General features: G+C 40.5%; 1 protein-coding gene across 1 annotated transcript in view; it reads left to right on the plus strand.

Moving 5' to 3' along the window:
* The first annotated feature begins 3,202 nt into the window (after positions 1-3,202).
* Positions 3,203-18,031, plus strand: part of LOC102303630 (short transient receptor potential channel 5) — a 224,732-nt gene continuing 209,903 nt past the window's right edge. Inside the window, exon 1 of the mRNA XM_005946022.3 lies at positions 3,203-3,822. The gene's annotated coding sequence lies outside the window, so the exon portion shown is untranslated. The remainder of the gene's footprint in view (positions 3,823-18,031) is intronic.

Here is an 18,031-nt window from a genome sequence, read left to right on the forward strand (position 1 = left end):
GACTCCCACACACTGGGCAGAACAAACACACACACACTGTCCAGGAAAAGCAGGGGCAATAGCAGAGGCACCAGGTGTCTGCGTTATTCTGCGTTATGATGGATTATACTTGCTACCATGCGCACACACACACACACACACACACACACACACACACACACAAATGTATTCATTCTTTCCTTTTGGAACATTTAGCATCAGATGAGATGAGCACAGGGAGTGAATTTGGTACGACATCAGTGTATTTGGAGTAGCTGAACTGTTACATTTTGGTCTTCAAAGGCAATGACGTCAATTCTAAAGAAGCAGTTTTCTTTTTAGAGTTCGAGTCCACATTTTGTGTGTGCACAGGACTAATGTTTCCCCAGAATAAAAAGACACTGAAATCATGTTGCATTTCTAACTTTATGGTTCTCGTCTCTCTGTCCCCCCTCATGGTAGAGACAAAAGAGAATGTGGAGGCTAAGACCTGCTAGAGTAAGTAAGGTCAGCTTTACTCTGGGTAAACCCCAAGGCCAAACAAGGTGCTTCTGCAAGACCACCACAGAATGTAGTCTCCCATCAGTCTGGCCTGTGCTGCTGTATTTAAAGATTTTAAAAGAGAAAAGAGAGAGAACATCTTCTTGCATCTTTTTAATGTATATTTCATACAATATCCAAACTTTTTTGGTTAATTGGGTTTGTTTTTTATCAATATATTAAGTCTTGATGGGACACCAAGTCTTGATGAAAACAATAAGAACTCATGGCCAGGTGGCAAACAATATCACCTCGCAGCAAGTGTATACCAAGTCTGCATGTTCTTCCTGTTCTTGTTTTGGTTTCCTGTCTGAGATTTGACCTTTACAGTCTTCCAAACATCCTAAGGTAACTGCACAATGCTTGCTCAATGCTCCTAATAATTAAAATTAAATATTATTAAATACAATGGATCCATTTAAGGGAATCAATAAAGGCTAGCTTCAATTTTACATCAAGGTGGGAGAACATATGATTGTCTCAGTCTTGTGTAACTGCAATCTGTATGTACACCTGTCTGAGGCCTGTCTAGCTCCAGTGAACCAGATTTGGTTCAGCCTGAAGTCTTTAACTAGTGCTTTACATGTTTTTTTAAAAGATATTCCTGGATTTTCTTTACAGTTTCAATGGTTTGTAATTAGAAAATAGATATTCTCTTTAAGTATTAACAACTTCTTGGACTACAAGCTGCTTTATGGCATTAGTGTACCTCTGACAGGACAGCAGTCACCATAAAAATTACAACCAGCTGCAGTATAACACTTTACACACACCTGTGACCTCTTGTTGTGAATCTTTACCATCCATCAGCTGGTGCCATAGGGTAAGAGGTGGGGTACATCCTGGACAAGTCGCCAGTCCGTCACAGTAAATCTTTACCTGTTGATCATTAGGCATCAGAAAATCAACAAGGCACCAGTTTTGTTTCAAATAAAATAAAATGAAAATAGTTATCTCCTCAAACTTATCAGTCTCTATTTTCTATAGTTCATAAAGGGGACTGCTGCTGTGCCCTTAATTAACTACAAGAGGTCACCATTTAATTTCAGTGCATGTCTAACTGGACCTTTGCTTCAAAGCCTCCTTAGCATTCAAGCTGCACCCTCAAATTTCCAGCTGGCCTCTGCACTTGAGACCCGCCCCCTGGCAATGACTGACAGCTCTAATTAGCAAGAAGAGCATGGACGAAAGTCTCTAAACACTGTCCAGCATCAGATAGAAAACTTCAGCTAGTCCTAAGGATGTAATACTAATGGAAGAGAAATTAAAAAAACAACCTTCAAAAGGGTCAGTAATGATCAGATTCCAGGCACCTATTAGTTGCCTACTAATGTTTAAACTATAGGGGGAGGAACAGCAAAAGTAATGCAGCTGATTGAACTGTGCAACTGCTAAACAAATCCACGACATTAAATCCATCCTGTTGACAGAGATGGTGCAGGGTAGCAGATTACATGTCATGGATTAAGACTGTAATACTCATATTTCAATTTCACCTCTGTGTAACATTTTAGACCATCACAGATTTTTATCAGTCCAGCAAAGACTACAGCCCACTGGGGGGCTTTGCAAAATGCTAACGAGGCCATAAATTTTGGACTTTAAAAATGTGTTTTAATACTAGTCCTTCATACTACACGGACAAAAAAACCCCCAAATAACTGAAGTCTACTCATTTTTTTTTGTCACCGTTGACTCTCCAAATGTGTGTTTTTTTATAGAGATTCCACACAATCAAGTCATCGAGCTACCAGAACTTTTTCTGTAGTTTTACACATTTATTGCTTATAATTTAACCCCAAACAGCCACGCTGAGAGATTTCTTTCATTTACTTCAGCAATGTTTCTTTATCATGTGAAAAAACTGAGACATACTGTTGAAAATGCACTTTTCCCAGAAGCAGAAAGAGGGATTTCATCGGTTCGGCACACCTAAGATCAAAGTGAGCTGTATGTGGCCCACAATGTAAAATGAATTTCACATACTCAGTCTACAGGCTGTTCTAGGGGTGAAAAGTGGTTTAAGAATCAATTTAAACAGAAGGTTTCATTGAAAATAAGACAAAAAAAACTAAACAGTTGGATTATTTTGGTGTAGTGAACAAGTTATGAAAAAAATAGATGAAATCGGGTGTTTTTGCATTCATTGCTTTTCTGAATAGTTATTTGTATGAAACATGCTTTATGTGTGCTATTTTCTGAAATGTTCTTTTTGGTTTTTGACAGATTTACTTAAATGTCATGCTTTCCCCTTGTGTTGTGCTTTCATGAAGTTATCATGCTTAAAAATTATTGCAACCATCTATTGATCTATCTGTCCATCCTTTAGTTTGCATTTATTTGTCAGAAACGTCACAAATAAATGCAGGGTAAAGATAATTCAGTATTCCTTGCAACAAAAGAAGCATAAAGATCCTTAACTGTGTAATGAAATGCTGAAGCACCACTGTTTTAACAACTCCATAATATAACGATTAAAGTGCTGGATGCCTTATCAAATATTTGTTGAGCTGAGTAGAAAACATCAACGTGCAAAGTCTTTATTAAACACGCCTGTCACAAAAAAAGAAAAATACGACCATATAAATCAAAAAGAAACAGAGAGGAGCGTTCCTATTCCAAACGCAGTGGAGTGGAAATGGAGTGGATCTATACCATTTCATTTGATGGGGGTCAACAGCGAGAGAGAGCGAGAGGACGTGAAGTGGTATCTCGTCCGTGTCAAACGCTGCGGTTACCGACGCCTCTCTGTGGAAACAAGACACTCTGCAAGCAACCGCGTGGGCTGCACTAAGACTCTATCTCGGATTTAAAAAAGGAAATCATCACCTGTAGCTACAGGATTTAGATTTCAGACAGAGAGAGAGAGAGAGAGAGAGCATCTCTGCTCTCTCCCGCTGAAGCAGCCGCCGGCGTCAGGATGGAGGCGCAGCATCAGCAGCACGAGCACAAGCGTCGCGAGCCGCTCCGTCTTCGTCCGGATGGCGCGAGGAGAACGAGCTGAAGAAGACGAAGAAAGTGGTGGAAGAAGAAGAAGCAGAGAAGAAGAAGAGGAGGAGGAGAAGCACAAGAAGACGGTTGGAAGGTGGAGGAGGAAATCCCGCGAGAAAAGAAAAGACACAAAGACGGACAGACAAGCGCAGAGAACGCAGAGAGTGAGAAAGCTCCGCACGTGAAGTGCGCGAGACCTCCAGGGAGAAGGGAGTTAACGTTCATTTTGGAGGAGCGCAGCGGCCGTTTTTTTATTATTATTTATTATTTTTTCCCCACACCAACGGAGAAACAAGGTCTCCGGACAAAAAGGTAAGAGCCACCAAACATTGACTTCTTCTAAATCCGGCTTAAACCGGCAAACAGCGCGAATTAACACCTGTATGCGTCCGTAATTGATTAATTGACTGAAGCTGTGGCCGGTTTTAAAAAATAAACAAGATAACTGAAAGGCTGCCTGGAAACTGCGCCAGCGCTCGGCTGTACCTGTTATCATGTTTCCCCAAAATTAAACGTCGGCCATGGTGTTGGAGCGTCAGTTTTAACATAAGCAAGAGCAGCAATGAAGGGCCAATAAAGCTGGTACTTTTACAGCTTTTATATACGGCTTGTCCTCAACTAAGAGCTTCCTCCACACGCCTGGTCTTAACAACAACAACAAGTAAAAAAAAAAAAAGACTGGAGTGTGTCAGATGTGCTTTAAACCCAAAGAAAGACTGAATTTGTGCCACAGTTCTCGTCCATCCCTCCCACATGTTCTGACTGTATTACACCTTCACACTTGAGCTGGAGCTGCTTTCATACGTGCTGATAAGCCAACCTGGGTGTGCTGCTTACCTGAATTCGTGCTGTGGCGTGTTTATGAATTCTGGGCACTTGGCCTGATTTAATTTAAGAATTTGAATGTTCTTGCTGTTCTTGTCCTGTTCTTGCTCAGGCTGTTGCGGGTTGTATGTGTGTTGTTTCAGGGAGAGAGAGAGAGAGGTAGGGTTTGGCTGGGAGATGCTTTGGGTGACTGGTGGGTGGTTTATGTATCCTGACTCTATTGACTAATGCTGGGAAGAGAGGGGGTGTAGAGAGAGTGCGCGCGCGCGTGTGTGTGTGTGAGAGAGAAGGAGAGAGAGGAAGGCTGCAGAGTTTGTGTTGGTCTCCGAAGGCTCGGTTCTTGCGCGTTCGTGCGTTTTGCCTGTGCGAGAAGGATGTTGTGCAGTGTTTTTTGGGGGCGGGGGTCTAGGGGGGCGGGCATGCACGTGTGGCTAGACTGTGCTTTTCTCTGTTCATGCAGACACGTGCGCGCGTGTATATGAGAGCACATAAGAGAAGAAATAAAAAAAACAAATTAAAAAAGTGAGAAGAGACGGATGGAGCTGCAGAACGTGCGCATGTGTTGTTTTTATGAGTGCGCACGCCACCGCGGACCCAACGGCTTTTCCTGCATATTAAGCTGCGTCCCCCCCAACACACACTTTTGTTTAAGCGTTTCCCTTTTCCTTCTGACGGGAAGCTTTGTTTGAAATGTCAGACTAAACATTAAGTTTACACACACACAGCAGTGGCTCCACAACACGAACATCCAGCAGCAAAGGAACAATTATTGCGCCCAGTTGTAGCTTGAGATTTTAATTAATTGCGAAACATCTGCTTGTCAGCAATTGTGAAACGTTCATTTCAGCCCGAGCTCCACGCCTCTGTGAGGGAAAGCCGACATGTTTGTGTGAGTCGGGACAAAAGGACAACAAAATAATTTAGATCCTCCTAATTATCACGAGTAATTACAGCAGCAGTAGCAGCAGCTGAATATTTGTTGCCGGAGCAGATTCTAGGAGACCCTTTTTTCCTTTTTAACAATTAAAGTGATTAGTCATTTGACACAAATCAGTTTTGATTATTAATCCGTTGTCTTAGTCATTTGTTTGTCTGTTTTGTGTCTCTGTTAATTACCTCTGACAAAGAGCTTTGTGGTTGGTTCAATTTATGCGTTCAGTTTTTGTTTGTTTGACTGTATAGTTATGGACAACCTTACTCTGAAGTAGTTTTCCAACACTTTCAGTGTCACAGTTATATTTTTAATGTACATAAATGCTCATACTGTCTTGGATTAGGGTCTTGATGCTCGAGTTAAATCAACACTTTTGTATTGTTTTTTTGTTTGTTTGTTTTTAGTAGAAACACAAAAACCTGCTTCTGTATGTGATCCATTGATCAACGTTTTTTGTGGTAAATTTTCATCTGGAGCACGATGGGAAAAGTCTTAGTGTTAATCTAACTATAGTTTCTGAAATTGTGCCTCTGCAAGATCGCCAGTCTTTGCAACATCTTACAGTCTATGGTGACTAAAAACTTTCTGCAGAAGTGATTAACCCCTGGAGTTGATCTAGATCCCGATTTTATTTTATATTATTTTTAAATTCTCTACCATTTGGGGTAATATGTTTCACAAACATATGAAACTGAAATAAAGAATATTAGTAGACTTCTTGTTGGTATTCACATCAAAATATCAGAAGCAGATCTGTGTGCAGGTATTAACACGTTCTTACTCCCAAAGCATATGCTAGGTGACAAATCATCGATATATTACACTTCCAGGCACCCAAGATGTCCCTAGATTACAAGATCAAAAAAACCCAAAACAAAACAAAGGAAATATGAGAACCATTTGGAATGAATCTACATATGTACTTTCATTTTACTTAAATCGTTTTGGAAAACACTATCTAAAATGATTAAAGTGCTGGTTAAGGTTTGGGATAAGGTTCTGGTTAGCGTTAGGACTGGAATACATGGCTGCAATGAGTACTACCTCGGGAGCGTTATTGTACTGGATTTTATCTATAACCCGGCGCGTAGCATAAGAATGCGGAAGGTCACCTTTCGCATTCCTCAGGAACGCCGCAGGACTTGACAAATCGTCAGTATATTGTGCCTCGGGAATGAGATTGGACTGCAGGTATCCTTCAGGAGCGAGGTGCTTGGTGGATGTATCCAGTCACTGTATATTTTTTCATGTAAGTTAAATGTCAAATTAAACAAACTACTGTTTAGCTAGATTCAAACAATGAGATCTTCTGATATATCGGCCAATAGTTATGTAGTGTCAATGTGAGAACGAGTGATGGACCCCTTTAAGCTCTCTACGGCTCTGCTTGGATCAGACACTGATTGTGTTTGTGGTGTTTCCAACAGAGACGTTGCAAAGTTCCCTGTCTCTTTATTACCTTTTACATTTTCATTCATCATTTTAAATATGAATATATAAGATAATATAGCAAATAGCTAATACTGGGTGATCTATCACCCTGGCAAATCTAATAATTAACAGTGAGTAAGTATTTAGGGGGGGGGGGAAATCTATCAAATGAAATCAACATAACACATTAAATGTCTAAGGAAGATTCAGCTAAAGCACTGACTAATATCACAACATCCAGTTTGGCTCTGATCGAAGCAGATGGGTAGTCAGTCTCATCCACCTTTATATATAGAGATTGAAAATGTGACGTCATTCAGGGGTAAAACCGCAAAGGATTCTGGGAACGAGTGGCAAGTGGTACTAGCGCACGCAGGCTTTCACATGAAAACAGTCACACAGCGATAAAAAGAAACACAAAAATGTCAAGAAGCTGTTGTATTATTAACTGCAATAGCCGGTCGCATGACAGCCACGGGAAGCCGACGGGTAAAGAGATCGGTTGTTATCGGATTACGTCGTGGAAGAGAAATTGTTCGAGCCATGTTTCCGAAGTAACAAAGAGCCGACGGATGGCCTGGATTGCAGCCATTCAAAGACCAAATATAACGTCCCAGAACACTCCAGCTCACATGTTAGTCTGCTCCAAGCATTTCCACAAAGGTAAGTCTTCTGTTGTAGTTATTACGTAATTTATCATAACATAATTGTTGATGTAGGTTACAAATAAGTCTTATATTGATTTGAATTGAAATTGTTGTGCTATGCTGCTTTGTTCACTGTGGCTTTGTGGGCTAACGTTTGTTGTGTTTTGTAGGAAAATCAGCCTACAAAATGCTGGAATGCGATCCAGACTGGGCACCCTCTATCAACCTGTATCAGCCTGTGTCAGACTGAGTTTAAAGCTGCTACCACAGCGAGATTTGATCGGTTAAGAGAGAGAGAGCTCAAAACAGCCACGAAAAGTCCCGCATATATGTGCCCAAGGGTTGTATTGAAGCAATCAAGTGATGAATACATGTTTTCCAATATGTTGTTTTGCAATGTTTTTTCTTTTTTTTTTTGCATTGTTGATTTGTTTTTCACCGAAGCAGCTAATAAAGCATAATGGATTTTTACAATTTTGCCTCTTTCCTGTAAGATTCTATAATAGAATGAAACAATAATGCCAGTTATAAATAAAGACAATAAATTGAATGAATTACGAAAAAACTCATTTTATTTCTATTAGATCTGAAAATGTTGTGTAATACTACAACCTGAAACGATTGCGCTTGCCTGTACAGGAGATAAAGGGGGGAAAAAAATAACAGCTGGGAAATGGAATAGTCCAAATCACCAAAGTAAACTGGACCTGGGCTTGTTGCAGGGATCTGAAGTCACTAAACATTTTGTGAGTGTATGCACTCACACTTATTACCATATAATAATAAATATGTGCGTGATGAAAGTTGGGCAGCACGCTAACGTCCTTACTCCGCTCTGTATGCTCGTATGGGTCTGACCCTTTCACTCCTTTGATTTTTTTTTCCTCGTCCTTTTTTTTGCCTTTTTGGGGCCAAATAAAAATGCAAGTAGGGATTAAAACCGCAGAATTAATGATTACCGATGCTGGAAATACTAGCGCTCAATGCAGTGTTTTGATTTTGTTGCCACGGGTACCCACAAAGCAATGCGCAAAAGTCACGTGGTCTGTCAATCTGTATTCTGACACAGAACGTCTCCCAAGACACAAAATGTCAGGGTTTTTCATGTTTTTCTGCTGTTTGTTCCGATGGTGTTGATTATGCAACGCTTCACACTTCAGTGAGCCCCCCTCCCCATCTTTTTTTGTGCTTCGTCCAAATGTTACCTCAGCAGCTGCAGAGAGGGATGCATTTAAGGTGTGCAGATAGAGCTCTAAAGACTTATACTGGAGTCAGATTGGTGTGTTTTCTTTCTCTTAAATTGCACTATAAATGATGGAAAGTTGACATGTGACTTTTAACCAGCATCTAGCATTTCTTAAGCACAAGCATCAACGAGGGTGCTGGGATACAGAGGCGAGAGATGAAAAAACGAGATAAAAGTGGAGAACTCAAAGCATGGGAGTAAAAGTGCTTTGAGAGGGCTTTAACATGCATAAGAGAACCAGTGGAGTTGGTGTTTGCATTGTTGAACATTATCATCAGGTGGCTGCAGCTTCTCTGTTGATCTAAAATCTGAACATGTGAAAAAGGAGCAGCTGAAGGTTTATGATCATCCACCAGGTTTGTTAACATGATGTGTGCTCCACCGTTATTGACTGAATTGCGTGGTTTTTTTGGGGTTTTTTTTTTTGTTTGTTTGTTTTAGTTTTTTAGTTTGAAGAGGCTTGGCTATATTTAGATTTGTGAACACATGCAGATTCACCCCACATTGCCTTATTTTGTGGAGAAGAAAGGTTTTACAGTGAATTAGGTTGTATTCATGGCTGTATCCAGATAGCAATGAGCATTCCTTTATTAGCCCTTTTATGGGTCACATTTGGTCTTAACTGTTTGATTGGCCTTGTCTGTAGGCCCACAAAACATGAGCTTAGTTGGGAGTAGCGTGACTGCTTTAAACATGTTTATGTTCCAGCTGAGCTGTAATTGACAAAAGTCATACAGATTTGACTTGTGTGTGTCTGCAACTCGTGAGGAAGACAGGAGGGGGGGGTAACAAGTCACTGGATAACATCATGTGCGAATTCAGTGTGTTGTATTTGCTTCTCACCTTGTGTAAGCTGTTGTCAGCACTTTACACCTATTTTCTCCTTTCCTACTTTCGCTGCTCACATATCATGTGTTTTACAGGGAAATTCCCAGGACAGGTTTTTGTCCTTAAAATGTTGTTTTTTACTCTGTTACTGTTGTTGTGCCTGAAACATGCAGTTTCAGGCACAACAACTGCAGTTAACCAGCAGTAACCACATTAACCTCAGGAGACAGAAGGCTGTGCTTCACGTCCTAATTAGACCTTTTTTGTGTTTTGGGTTCTTTCTTCCTCCTTCTCTTTTTTTTTTTTTTTTTTTTTTTTTTTTGGTTTGTTTGTTTGTTTGTTTTCCAATTCCAGATGTGTTTGATTTTCAGGTGCTTGTTATGTTCAGACACCTGTAGTGAAACAGGTGTCTGAAACTAGAGAGCAGGTGGAAGAGATCCTGGAGAGGTGGAGGTAAGCGCCGGAGAGAAGACGGATGGAAGGTCAAATACCTGGGATTGACCATTCAAAGCAGACAGTGCCCAAGAGAGGTGACAAAGAGAGTGCAGACAGGTTGGAGTGGGAGGAGATGAGTGTTGGGGTAGTTTGTGCCAGAAGGATGAAGAAGAAGGTTTAGAAGCTGGTGGTATAACCTGCTGTGACTTATTGTTTGGAGTCGGTGGCTCTGACAAAAAGGAGGCTGAGCTGAAGATGTTCTCATTGGCTTGACCAGAAGGGAGAAGATTGGAAATGAGTGCATCACAGGGACAGGTGTAGTTTAGCAGTTTGGAGATGAGGTTAGAGAGGCAAGGCTGAGATGGTTTGGAAATGTAAAACTGAGGGATAGTGGATATACTGGATGGAGAATGTTGAAGATGGAGCTGCCAAGTAAGTGGAAAACGGGAAGACCACAGAGAAGATTAATGGATGTGGTGAAAGAGGACGTGCATAAGGCTGGTGTGACAGAGGAGGATGGTAGGGTAGAGTGAGATGGAGGTGATCATGAAAATGATCGACTACAACTTCTGAAGGGAGCAGCTGAAAGAAGAAAAGGTTGATCCCAGTTTGGACTAAAGTATGCATCATCTCGACAGTCACTGCATTTTGAAAAATGATGAGCTGGGAGTAGGAGTATCATGCACAGTGCAGAATCATTTTTGCTAAGTCCTACTCTGTGGGACTCCTCTGTAAAGGAGGAAAAAGTGGCTAAAAGAATTAAAAACATTTTTTTAACAAAAGGGGAACTTGATCACATACAGGTTTCAATGTGATGTTACCCTAAGCTTCTCACTAGTATATCACTGCCCCTGACTTTTAAAGGGATAATGTAGGACGACTAACAGAAAATATATTGAAAAAGTATTAAATAGTGGATAAAATCAGGTTTACAGAATTTGCTATTGCAGTAAGAGGTTTGGGCATTTATTAAGAAAAGATTCATCCTCTGTGAATGAGGATTTGCTCCTTTCTGCCTGCTGACATTACTGCAGATTTGGCTTTTCACTGTGAGTTCGTAGAGACTGTTGGCCTAAAGCTTGAGAATGAATATTTTTATTTTCTTTCATTTCGTTTCCATTTTGTAGGCTTGTGATGTCATTAAACGAGCAATAAGTAAATGTGCAGCTGGTGTTGCGATGGTGTTTGGAGCTCTTTGAGTTTTCACATGTGTGATATGAAGCTGGGTTTCAGCTGACAGGAAGCGTTTTGGGTTTTTTTGCTCAGCTCTGACCTGTGTGGGTGAGGACTTTTTGTTTTTTTTAAACTACCACAGTCCTCTCTCTCTTTCTTTCCATCACTTTTTTGTTCCTCCTCCACTCTTATTTTTGAGAGAGAGAGAGAGGTGCTTGGCTTGTGATTGTTTTGTGCAGCAGAGTGAAACACAGGCAGTGCACTTCATCCTTCCTGGACTCTTCACTCCCCCCTTCTCCTTCTCATCACTCACTGATGATCCCTTGTCCATGCTGCTCCCTCTTTGATCTTCCTCCATCACTTCTCCTTCCTTCTCTAACTCCGCCTCCTTCACTTAGCTCATTTGCCTTCATTTTGTTATTCTCTTTCGCTCCACTTGTTGCCCTCCTGTCTTATTTTTCTCCCCCTTCATCTTCCTTTCTTTTCCCTCCGCTCCCCGTTCTCCTCTCATCACTTCACTCAAAGGCAAAGCTGTGACGTCAAATGTCTTGTCTATCTCACGCAACGTCTCTTTCTCTCTCTCTCTCTCTCTCTCTCTCTCTCTCTCTCTCTCTCTCTCTCTCTCTCTCTCTCTCTCTCTCTCTCTCTCTCTCTCTCTCTCTCTCTCTCTCTCTGTGCTTGGTTTTCTATTTTGGGTCTTCTTTTCGTTTCTCTCCCCTCGCCTTGCTGCTTTTCTCTCCGTCATCTTGCAGTACTAGTACTTCTTCTTCTTCTTCTTCTTTAAAATGATAGCTCAGTCTTTGTTTAGTCCCCTTCCTTTTTTCCTCTTCTTACCTCACCCCTTTCACCATCCTCCCCGTTCTTGTCTTCCTCTATCCCTTCCACTTTATTCTCCCAACAAAGTGTGTAACGGTACATTGGTCCACAGTGTAGATTGTTGTTTTTACAGTAATGGCTGGGTGAACATGGTTGTGGAGTATGTACTTCACAGCAACTGAAAATGAAATGAAGTGTGAAAAGTCCAGGGGGAAAAAGAAATCAAGGTACTTCATGTGATTGATGTTCATGTGATCTTGTTTCCTGGTCTCCCACAGCACTGTGACTCCTGCCTCCTAATGCACACTCTTTTGAGGCCTTTCTCTCTGCAAAAACAGAGTCATGTGACGGTAATTACAAAACAGTGGGTCAAAATGTCACAATTTTAGCGCCAGTATTGTGAAACCAATACGTCTTCCTCCTCATGTCCACTCTTCTTCTTTTCTCTGTAATAACAGTCACAATGATCTTTCAGGAGACACTCGGAAGGCAAATGATTGCCATGATACCTCATCACACACACACACACGCACACTGTGATGCATGTGAGCACACTTGAGATGCCTATACACTCGACTGAGCATGCGTTGATACATGACAGGAGCTGCACGTGTTGCAGTGCATACTCACACATACAGCAGCACAGCCTCCTAGAAATTTCATCATCATCATGTATTATTAAATTGCCTTCGGAGTTGGGTGGAAAATGTAATTGCTGAATGAATTGTCTTTAGAGGCACTGCTTTCTTTTAATTGCATTATTTGATATTTATGATCTGCATCGGGGCCGTGCAGTACATAAAAATATATTTTCAGTTGCGATTTTGGCTCCCAGCGATTTTAAGACAAAGATAATTAAGTACAAATTAACTACTGCACTTCCTGTTTTACGGTGATGCTTTTGTTTTATCCTGTCTTATAAAGCCACAGTAGCCCTTTAATTTGCAGGAGTGTGCAGAAATTCAGACAACACAATCTGTGGTACATTACAGCTTTGATGTGGTGGCTGTAGCTCAGGTGGTAGAGCAGGTCAGTTACTAACCGGAAGGCTGGTTGTTCGATCTGCATGCCAAATATCCTTGGGCATGATACTAACCCCGTGTTGCTCTCTGATGCATCCAGGAGTGTGAATGTGTGTGAATGTTAGATAGGCACTAACAGCTTAGAAAAAAAGTGCTTGTGTGAATGGGTGAATGAATTAGTTGTATAAAGCGTTTTGAGTGCTCTGAGTAGAAAAGCTGTAGAAGAACCACTTCATGTACCATGTACATCAAGGACAATGTTGTAATTTAAATTTAACAAATTTATCGACTATCAACGGTAGACTGAGCCTTTTGCTTATCATTTTTGCAAGCGCGAATTTATTTATTTGTCCATGAGTAAGTTTGCTGCTAATGTAGGTTGAAACCAGTGATGGGAATAACGGCGTTACTTTTTTCAGTAACAAGTAATCCCAAACTGCTCCGCATTCAATAAGGCTTTTTTTTTTTTTTTTTTTTTTTTTTACATGTTTTAATCCTTTGTATCTTGTTCTATTTAATCTCAACAAGCCCCTAAAAACAGTCAGTGATCACTGTTGGCCTCTCTCGTTTTTATTACTGCTAATCATTTTAAAGCTCAGTTTTTAAAACCTTACATGTAACTACAGCCCAGCCCATGCAGCAGTATATAATGACTAACCTCGTATTGTGGATGGATTATCTCAGTTGTTCTCCTGACTGAAGTTTGGTCCGTTTACAGCATCCTGCCATGCGATTGCATTTGTCCCTAACCATCAGGAACCCTCACGTTAACTTTTATCGAGTGGAAAAAAGTTAGCGTTCATCCTCCAGCTTCACTGTGTTTTATATGCTAACATAGCTGTGTCGCTAGCGATCACGTAGCACATCATTATATACCAGCTAGCCCAACTTCAGTAACCCTACAAACGTCACTGCTGTTTAGTTTCTTGTCTTCATTTATGTCAGAAATGATACCATAGCTGTACATCTTAATTTGTTTCATAAATCCCTCAGTCAGAACATGGTATATGATATTTAGATGGAAACTAGCAAGCTAACTTCCTGCTAACTTCTAACTCCATTAAATTTCATAAATTGGGTTTTCATGGATGCCTGGACGTTAAACTTAATTGTTACACCTTTTAGATCAGCAACACTGATCACTTTACTAAAGATGAAAGGATTTGGACAGTTTTTAACTCTCAGTGATGCTGCAGTGGTCGTGTGACTTGGGGATCTGCAGAAGAGTTTGGACCCAGGCACGGCTAATTATGTCAGGCTTAAAGACTGGATAACCGTGTTTACAGGCTGTTCCAGCATTTATCTGTCTCATACACTCAACCAAACAACAAAAACTTTTTGTTTAATTTTGTAAGTCAAAGATCTAAATCTCTCTTCCAGCAAACATTAAAAAAAAATCTTTTATGTAAAGTTAAGTCTTTTGGGCGATTTGTTGCATCTCAAATAAATAAATAAATGAATAATCCAAAAAGTAGCTTCATTATTACTGAAACAAACAAGTAAAGGTCAAATATTCCCTCCTAACAAAACTTAGAAATTGTAAACATGCAAATCAGTCTGTGCATGATTACTAGGGGTGCAACAATACACAAAATTTACTGTTCGGTTCGGTTCGATACTTTGGTGTCACGGTTCGATATTTTTTCGATACAAAAAAAATGTTCATGCCTTTTTAATTTGTCATTTATTAAATTTTCATAGCACATTCTGCACCACATCTCTGTGGGTTCATCATTTGTTTGAAGCCAGCTCACCTCCTGCAACTACTTTTCCGAGAATACGTGCTTCTTTTGTGGTTCGGACTCCTGACATTTCTTTGGAGGTGGAGGAACACCAAAGTAATTGCTTAAAGGAGCTTCTTCGACATCAAGAGTTCTAAACAAATGTCTGTCCTCCTCCTGAAAATCTTATGTACGCAAACACGCGTTGCAACTTCTTATCTTGTGCCGTTTTTTATTTTGACAGCGAATGCGCACCTGCGGACCACTTATGTGCAGCCCTGGTTATTTAGCTCGTCATATTGCAGCCACAGAAATTCTTTTGTCCATGAAACCATAAAGCTGCACTTTCTTTTTGCCTTATAGTCTGATTTGTCATAACTTTTCCGTTTTGTGGTAAGCTTTTCTTTGGCTGTCACTTCTTCACCCTGACCTGTCTTATTTGGCTCAGCAGAACTAAAATATATATCCTGCTGCTTTTACACACGCACTCACATAACGCTCAGCGATTCTCTGCGCGATCAACCTCTCACATGTTTAAGCTTGCTGCGGGAGATTTCACTTGTCATGTTTGCATAGTAAGCTAACGATTGATAAGACGATGTCAGAGGAATTGGTGCGCAAATTATCATCACTCACCAATCAGTGCTGTCGCTCTCTATACACAGTTTGCGCGATTGCAAAGTGAAAGCAAAAAACAAGCGCAAATTCAAACGCGATTTCAATATGTCACATATTGACAGTGGCTCACCGATGCCAATGACATAATTACCCAGCTACATTTCCGAAAGAATGCAAAAGCATTGACATATATTTTTCCTTCCTACGATAGCCCGACGGGCAGGGCAGAGAGAGATTTTGGTAGCCCGACTGGAAAAATTGCGAGCCCTGTATCTGATTGAGGAATCACTCATCTTTGGAAAAGAGAGTTTATTACAGAGAAATGTCTCTTTCCAAAATAAAAGCTATACTATACGCTTCTTCTGGGCTATATTCTCAGCAGCATATTAAACATATCAGGTCCCCATAAGGAGAATCATGTGCTAACGGCTGTCTAAATGACTCGGGTAAAGTTTGTAGCATGTGCTTGTTGTTTTTGTCTGCTTCCACTTGTCTTTGCACTAGGATGATGTCGGCGTAAATGTGCAGTCATATTCGTTGTGTTCCCACTAGTGCTGTCAGCGTAAATCTCGTTGAAATGACGTTAACGCCACAACACGGCAAATCTCCGTTAACGAGCTACCGCGGATCGCCCCGTGCATGGGGCTGGACGGCCAACACGTTAACGAGCTAACTGCGCTAACACACTAGCTCCCACCCATGTAATTGAGCATTGCGTGGCACATCCAACATACTGTTTTACTTTAGTCCATGACGCGCTTACCTTCAGGGTCATACGTCACATGAAAACCAAAATAGTTCCAAACGCCAGATCTGAATGAGGGTGGGGGAGGTTCAATTTGCCATGTTGCAAGGAGAGCTTAACTTCTGTGTGACAGCATCGTCAGAAGGAAAGTTGATAAAATAAATTAAAAATTTTGTACTGTTCGATACATATGCGTACCGAACCGAAAGCACTGTATCGAACGGTTCAATATCGATACGAATATCGTTGCACCCCTAATGATTACATACTCGAGTATATCCCTATTGTCTGTTATTGGACTAACGATTGTCAGTTGGAAAGATTTTATTGCCCAACCTTAGTGTAAATAAGTCATTGAACCTTTTGTTTTGTTTTGTTTGCCTTAAGAGCAAGCATATATAAAAGGGACTGATGATGTTGCAGACCATTGGGCCTTAATGTAACACAGGTACTCTACGTCTCTACCTTAATCTAATCATTCTTTCAGATCTTAATTCGTATGGAAAAAAATTACAACTGCAGTCATTGAAACACGCTGGCTGTTTTCAGTTTTTCAGTCACTTCTTAAATAAAATGGCTTTCTTGTGATCAAACACTTGCCTGGTGCAGGAGTAATGCTAAGTGTTGCAAATAAATATATTTTTGAATCTTAAACAACTGGAGGTGAGTTTGTGAGGCTGGTTAGATTTATGCACCCAAAAAAAAGCTCTCACGTTGTTATCAACCAGTGAAAAAGCTCACGGTTTAAACAGAGATTTTTACATGTATTTTATGCAACTGCTAGACAGTTATTACATAATGTGGGTAGCTTTCTGTTTATCACAGATTACAATGGATGATAATGATGGTGGATGTCATTGCACCTACAGGTTATATCTCTTATATAACGTGTTATCAGCGATAACCACTGATCACAGCTATTCATTCAGTGTGATAGCACCAGAAGTGGCTGATCCAGTCACATTACACACACACAGACACACACACACACACACACACATTTAATGCAGTTGTTTTGATGGGGCAGGAAGTGGTGATGCTGTTAATCAGCAGAGTGATCACTTATCCCTCTGTACACAAACGCATGGAAACACACACTTACATTTACACAACTGTAGCTTCACACTAATCAGTGTCATATATGCTTTATTAGCTGAGAACACACACGTCACACATACAGCTGGTAGTAGAGTCATATTGTCAGTGAGTGGAACATCATCACCAGTCCTTCAAAAAAGCAGCCTCAAAACAATCCCTCGGGACCTTGAGCTAATGAGCCAAAGGACGGATGGACACACACACACACACACACACACAGGCCGTCAAACACAGTCACCCAATCATTACAGGCTTTCTGACAGAAAATTTTATTGGACGATTTATCAACTGAATGGCTTAATTCTCGTCTAAGTATCTTGATTTTAAACTGAACTTTGTTATCAGGTTTGAGAGATCAGACGGATTAAAGCTGACACTACACAAAGCAGTGGTGCTTACTACATGACTTTGTACTTCACTTGGAGGAGACGTGCATTTGTATTTGAGCCCGGTTACAACAAATTAGAGATATGGGGACATCCTTGCATTCACCCTCAGTTGAATTTATGTGGACCCTCACATACTTGTGGATGTGTAAATTACAACATTGTAGTAACCTACATCACATAAAACACTTAAGGCAGAGGCAGAATGTATGATACTTGGGTGATTGAAGGCTAAGAGAAACCGTAGTTTCTACAGACAAATTATTGTGTCATCCTGTAAAATTAAACTGTCTGCGGTTATTTGTCAACTGGAATAGACAAAGACGGCACTATTGGTATTGAAACTCATGCAAATGAGTGCCCAATCTGAGATCCAGTTTCTCTTTATACTTTATTCCACTATATTATTCTAGTTGCTTCCGTACGTTTTTTGGCGCTTAACTTAACGTTTAAATTTTACAATATTCTGCTATTTCTGCTCTTTCCGGTGCTTATAATTTCAATACTTTTTGACATATTAAAGTTATTATTATCTGTTTGTCCCATTAAAATAAATGGACCACATTATCAGTGTGGTCACTGATTTTGCTTGCCAG

Source organism: Haplochromis burtoni, unplaced genomic scaffold (assembly GCF_018398535.1).
Source record: "Haplochromis burtoni strain Fernald_Lab_line unplaced genomic scaffold, NCSU_Asbu1 Contig_470, whole genome shotgun sequence".
NCBI lineage: Eukaryota > Metazoa > Chordata > Actinopteri > Cichliformes > Cichlidae > Haplochromis > Haplochromis burtoni.